The sequence below is a fragment of the Puntigrus tetrazona genome, chromosome 16 (assembly GCF_018831695.1).
Source record: "Puntigrus tetrazona isolate hp1 chromosome 16, ASM1883169v1, whole genome shotgun sequence".
Taxonomy (NCBI): domain Eukaryota; kingdom Metazoa; phylum Chordata; class Actinopteri; order Cypriniformes; family Cyprinidae; genus Puntigrus; species Puntigrus tetrazona.
In genome coordinates, this window is record NC_056714.1 from 21,874,002 (window position 1) to 21,880,705 (window position 6,704).

Here is a 6,704-nt window from a genome sequence, read left to right on the forward strand (position 1 = left end):
TTTATGGACGAAGCTCGTGCTTTAATTTAACAAAAATGTACAATTTTCTCCGACCCCCTTTTTCTTTTTTCTTTTTTTATTATATGCATTATATATTATATAGTATTAATATATATGCATTTTTATCATTTTAATATATATATATATTATTTTAACGCATGAATATATTATATGCATTTTGTTTTTGTTAAATCCTTGCACCGAGCGTGCTCAGTGGTTCGTACAAGCGTGAGATAAAGCGGGCGGCCGTCAAATTGAGTGAAATAAACTCTCTCTTTGACTTTGTGCGAGGTTGTTTGAATTGAGCTCTCACGCTGGAGTCAGTAGCGGTTCATCTGGGCTTTGTTTGGGAGTGAGAGTTTTGAAATTCCTGACCGGGAACGACCGTGACCATAATGACAGAGAGAACGAAGACTGCGCGAGTCCCTCAGACGGGTCATTTTTATCCCCGGCAGTCGCGCACACACACACACACACCCCTGTTCCTCTCACAGCCCTCTTTTCCCTAGTGCCTATTGTTTCTTTACTATTTTAGCCCCTAAACCGCTGGAACGTCTGGGGGGAGAAACAGACGAGGGAATAAACCGGTATCTGCGGAGCTGAGTGGCTATAAATATCCCTCTGTGGCTCTGATCTCAGAATAGGATTTATGGGCCCGTTCTGAGTCCTGGCATTTGTTGTTGTTGTGGTGTTCTAGAGAGAGCAGAGCTGACCGGAGGAAACCGTTGCGCATCCACATTTTTCTGTCGGGAGAGATGGAGTAAACAGTTTAGTCTCTGGTCTCCGTTTTCAGAGGTGGCTGTATATAGCGTGAGTACTAAATGTATAAATAAAATACGCTAAAATAAAAGATTTACGAGGCCTCAAATATGTGCCTGTGAGAAAAAAAAAGATGAAAAATGAATTGCAAGTATATGTAAGGTTAGTTTTCGTTTAGACCAACTTTATTGACCTTAAATAATATCACAATTCATCATTACACCGTTTAGTTAATCCTCAATCTAAAGTAACCTGATCCACTACAAATGTTGACTGCTGTATTTTAATACATTAAAATATGAATTGAATATGAATGTCAAAGCTGAATTTTCAGCAGCTAATCCAGTCTTTTGTGTCACATGATTCTCCAGAAATCATTCTAATGTGCTTATTGTGTTTAAAAACATGAGTTTTAAGGTTTTTTTTGACTATAGGTTAAAAATAACTTAAAAAACAGCTAACTAACAATAAAACACGATAAAAAAAAAGACAATAAAAACTTTTTTTTAAATTTAGAGTTATTACAAATAAACTTTATATTATTATCAAATAACAGTTGTGCCACTTAATATTTCTGTGATACTGAAATGTGATACATGTTTCTGAATTCATTCATAGAAGTAGTGAAATGTATTTATTTATTCATTTATTGTCATCCTTATTGAATGAAAGTATTAATTTCTTCAAATAAATAAACATTATCCCTCTATTCTATTTTGCTAAAATCTTTTCGTTTAAATTCTTTCGCATAAATTCTTTTCGTTTTCTTCTTTTATAAACTCACGAAGCATCACATTTTTGTTCGAGAGCAACATACACCATCATAACAAGACTGGCTTTTAAAATGTTGGGCCGGAGACGCTGGTACCGAAGGTCATGACGGTCTCTGAGGTTCTTCTCCAGGTTAGTTGAAGTGGAGGTCTCTGGGCCATGTGCGGGTTGATGTTGTGCAGGCCAGGCTGACTGATAACTATCTGTTTGAAGACGTTCACCTTTTTTTCCGGCACGTCTGGTAGCGAGCCACCACCGGGCTGCGTTTCATCATGCGCTTTGATCGCTGGCGCCACCCGAGGGTACAGAGATCAGACAACAGATAGTAGATAGACACCGGAAGAAGAACACAGCGCGCACGGCCCAAACACACCACAGACGACCATGCTCGCTTCAGAACAAACACACAGTACAATGACGGGGTGGACAGTTGAAGCACCAGTGCACCTCCACTGCACTATTGAAGATGTCTGGGCTGTAAAAGTACAAGTTTACTGTCAAATGGCCTTTGTGTTGTGACATCATTTTCATGCATTAAGCACATTTTAACATATTTAAAATGTTATAGCCAAGCCAATGGCGTAAACAACACGAGGTCTGGTCCATATTGCGGCATATACTAACCAAAAATGTTGATGACCACAGTTCATTTACTGTGTCTGCATTAGATGATATCACAATGAAAATGAATGTGTATTGGTGCGGTTTCTATGTATGGATGAACAAAAAAACGCTAGGAAATAAGTAACGTTCAGAATCTGAAATAAAAAAATTGTGCTAAACTGTCATAACAAATTATGTCAAAATGCAATATATATATATAATATACAGACGTGGACAAAATTGTTGGTACCCTTTGGTCAATGAAAGAAAAAGTCACAATGGTCACAGAAATAACTGTTATCTGACAAAAGTAATAATAAATAAAAATTCTATAAATGTTAACCAATGAAAGTCAGACATTGTTTTTCAACCATGCTTCAACAGAATTATAAAAAAAAAATAAACTCATGAAACAGACCTGGACAAAAATGATGGTACCCTAACTTAATATTTTGTTGCGCAACCTTTTGAGGCAATCACTGCAATCAAACGCTTCCTGTAACTGTCAATGAGACTTCTGCACCTCTCAGCAGGTATTTTGGCCCACTCCTCATGAGCAAACTGCTCCAGTTGTGTCCGGTTTGAAGGGTGCCTTTTCCAGACTGCATGTTTCAGCTCCTTCCAAAGATGCTCAATAGGATTGAGGTCAGGGCTCATAGAAGGCCACTTTACAATAGTCCAATTTTTTCCTCTTAGCCATTCTTGGGTGTTTTTAGCGGTGTGTTTTGGGTCATTGTCCTGTTGCAAGACCCATGACCTGCGACTGAGACCAAGCTTTCTGACACTGGCTAGTACATTTCTCTCTAGAATTCCTTGATAGTCTTGAGATTTCATTGTACCCTGCACAGATTCAAGACACCCTGTGCCAGACGCAGCAAAGCAGCCCCAGAACATAACAGAGCCTCCTCCATGTTTCACAGTAGGGACAGTGTTCTTTTCTTGATATGCTTCATTTTTTCGTCTGTGAACATACAGCTGATGTGCCTTGGCAAAAACTCTGATTTTTGTCTCATCTGTCCACAGGACATTCTCCCAGAAGCTTTGTGGCTTGTCAACATGTAGTTTGGCATATTCCAGTCTTGCTTTTTTATGATTCGTTTTCAACAATGGTGTCCTCCTTGGTCGTCTCCCATGTAGTCCACTTTGGCTCAAACAACGACGGATGGTGCGATCTGACACTGATGTTCCTTGAGCATGAAGTTCACCTTGAATCTCTTTAGAAGTCTTTCTAGGCTCTTTTGTTACCATTCGGATTATCCGTCTCTTAGATTTGTCATCAATTTTCCTCCTGCGCCACGTCCAGGAGGTTGGCTACAGTCCCATGGATCTTAAACTTCTGAATAATATGTGCAACTGTAGTCACAGGAACATCTAGTTGCTTGGAGATGGTCTTATAGCCTTTACCTTTAACATGCTTGTCTATAATTTTCTTTCTGATCTCTTGAGACAACTCTTTCCTTTGCTTCCTCTGGTCCATGTCGAGTGTGGTACACACCATATCACCAAACAACACAGTGATTACCTGGAGCCATATATATAGGCCCAATGGCTGATTACAAGGTTGTAGACACCTGTGATGCTAATTAGTGGACACACCTTGAATTAACATGTCCCTTTGGTCACATTATTTTCAGTGTTTTCTAGTACCATCATTTTTGTCCATGCCTGTTTCGTGAGTTTATTTTTTTAAATAATTCTGTTAAAGCATGGTTGAAAAACAATGTCTGACTTTCATTGGTTAACATTTATAGAATTTTTATTTATTATTACTTTTGTCAGATAACAGTTATTTCTGTGACCATTGTGACTTTTTCTTTCATTGACCAAAGGGTACCAACAATTTTGTCCACGTCTGTATATATATGTATGTATATGTATATGTATATATACAGTATGTATATATATATATATATATATATATATATATATATATATATATATATATATTCATTTGTTTTATTTTTTTGTGTGCTCAAATATCATTTTTATACAAGCCAGTTTGAAAAGAGAATTGAATATAAGTAATAAAAAATGTATTTTTTTTGTTTTTATTCGTTTGTATTTATGCATTTATTTATTTATGTTTCTTTCTTTATTTTGTATGTATAATCCGACCTTGTTTTTGTGTGTAACGTGATAACTCATAACCTTTGCTCATAACTTACTTAAATATGCACGTATGCCAGCCAGGCTGAAAGGAGCTTAAAAATGTGTTTGCTTTTTTTTTTTTTCATTGATTTATTTGGCGAAATGTGACTTTGGCACGTTGAATAACTCCTTAATTTCTCAGACGATTTGCATAATACAGTCTTACTGTGTAAAAGCCACGTCGAATGAGGATGGAACACAGAGTTCAGCAGAAGATCACCTGGAAAAGAGGTAAACTTTTTTGTCGTCGTCTTTAACTTCTCACAAGTAAAATCTCAAATCCCGAACTCTGCCATATTTCTGCCATCTGCGGCCCGCTCCACAGACATAGCTTGTTTACTAAACTCTTCCGTTCCCAGACTAAAGCACTAAATCAAACCCTTTGTTGTGAGAGATCTGAGGATTTGACTTTGTTTTACTCCAGTGAGTGATGTTCCTGAGAGAAAACTGTGGATGGGAAAAGCAGCTTCTGACGCTGTAGTGAAAACTGCCCTCTGGTGGTCACTGTAAGTGAATGTGGTTCAGTACCACAGTACATAGGCATATGTTGAATGCATGCTGTCTAACACTATAGTGACAATGCAGTAGTTTATAATTATTATTATTATTTTCTTTGCTGCATAGCGACCGCTGTATTCTGAATCTTAACTGAGGAACTCCTTCTGTTCTTGTGACCTCCTTGGAAAGAAGAAAAAAGAAAAGACAACCATGCCTGTATCATATTGGTTTAGTGACTTCATTTACATCTGATTATGTCCTGTCTAGCTTTGACCACTAGAGAGGGCTGTTCTATAAAAAGAGGGACACGCAAACAAAATCATATACGTTTTTAACCATACAAACAGATGAAACAGACATGGTATTCCCATAATGCCAAGCTTCGCGTATTTAAAGGCTCTACAGCCCTAAATCCGTTTGGAAATAATGCGTTTGCTAAGAGTAGATTTGAGCGTTTTTTACAAACATTATCAAGCAATTAGTCATTTTCCATAGCAGAGTCCAGTTCCAGTTTGGTAGAAAGCCAAATCAGAGCGATCATTAGTAATTATGAGCCTGTGTGCTGAGCTCTGGGCCGTCGCTGTAAGTGCCTCGCTGTCTCTACAGATCAGTCTAACATCTTTTCCAGCACTTCCGTCCTCTAGTCCATTATAGTGTTACTGGAGAAGCCGATGAGAAATTGGAAAGCAGTTTTACAGCAGAAGGCCACCTAATGAAGACAAACAGAGCCTTTCGAAACTGCTGGTATGTTATTTTGTGAGACGTGTCTGCAGACACAGAGACAGATCAATGCCTGTGAGTAGTAGCGGAGTAGATTATGGAGTATGTTGGGTCAATTTGTAGGCACAGCTGCAGTACGGCCACCAACATCTAATGGCGGGACAGGTTTAGAAAAAAAAATTATTTAAATTATTTAAAAGACAATGACGTGAATGAATGAAATATAAGAGGAATGTATAAACATAAGAAGAATATATAATTTTTTTTATTTGATTATTCTTGTCCATGCTTGAGGTTTTGAGGATGGTTGCTAAAAGCGGTTGCTTACTTTAATTAACTTAAATTGTGTTATTTCATTCAGGCCATCTGGATGTTTTGGAATAGTTTTTGTTTTGTTGATTTTTTTCATACAAGATTAGTCAGTTGGGTGCAGTGTTGTTTGGATCTAAACATTCCTTAAAAGACTTTCATTTCACTTTTCAAAGCAAGTCGTACAGGTTTGGAGTGACATGATAAATAAATGTTGAACTAGTCCTTTAACTCTGTGGTGCTGCTCAGTAATTATTATTATTTCAGTGAAATGAGAGAGGCCTATATCATTTATTACAATTTAATATAAATTTGAATATTATCAAACTTATATAAATATATATCTTTAGTTATATAGCTTGGTTTAATAATGTTCTAAATTATACTAAATTGTACTAAATTATATTTATGGAACGGTTATGATTCACTTATTACCTGTTGACTTCTTTTTGGGTGCAGACATGAAAGGTAACTTTCCAACTTAAATTGTTGGAAATCTTGAAGGCACAGAATGTTTACTTTTTTTTAAGAAGCGCTTGACTGATTTTCAATAAAATAAAATAAAAAGTTTATCTAAAATATGGTTATAGAAGTTTAAGTTTATCATAACCAATACTATTTTTAAAATATATTTTCAAAATCATATTTTAACCTAAAACAGAATGAAAAATATAATTATTTATTTTTGGGTGCAAACATTAGCACAAAACATTCCACATATCCAAAGCAACACAAATATATTTTAGAACCATTTAAAATCATGGCCATGTGTGTGTGTGTGTGTGTGTGTGCATTCACATGGCACTGATCACATTCACATTTACCAAGTTTCTCACCGTTTTGAGGTATGAAAAAATTCTAAAACATCAAAACAAAACCGTTTGCCTAAAAATGAA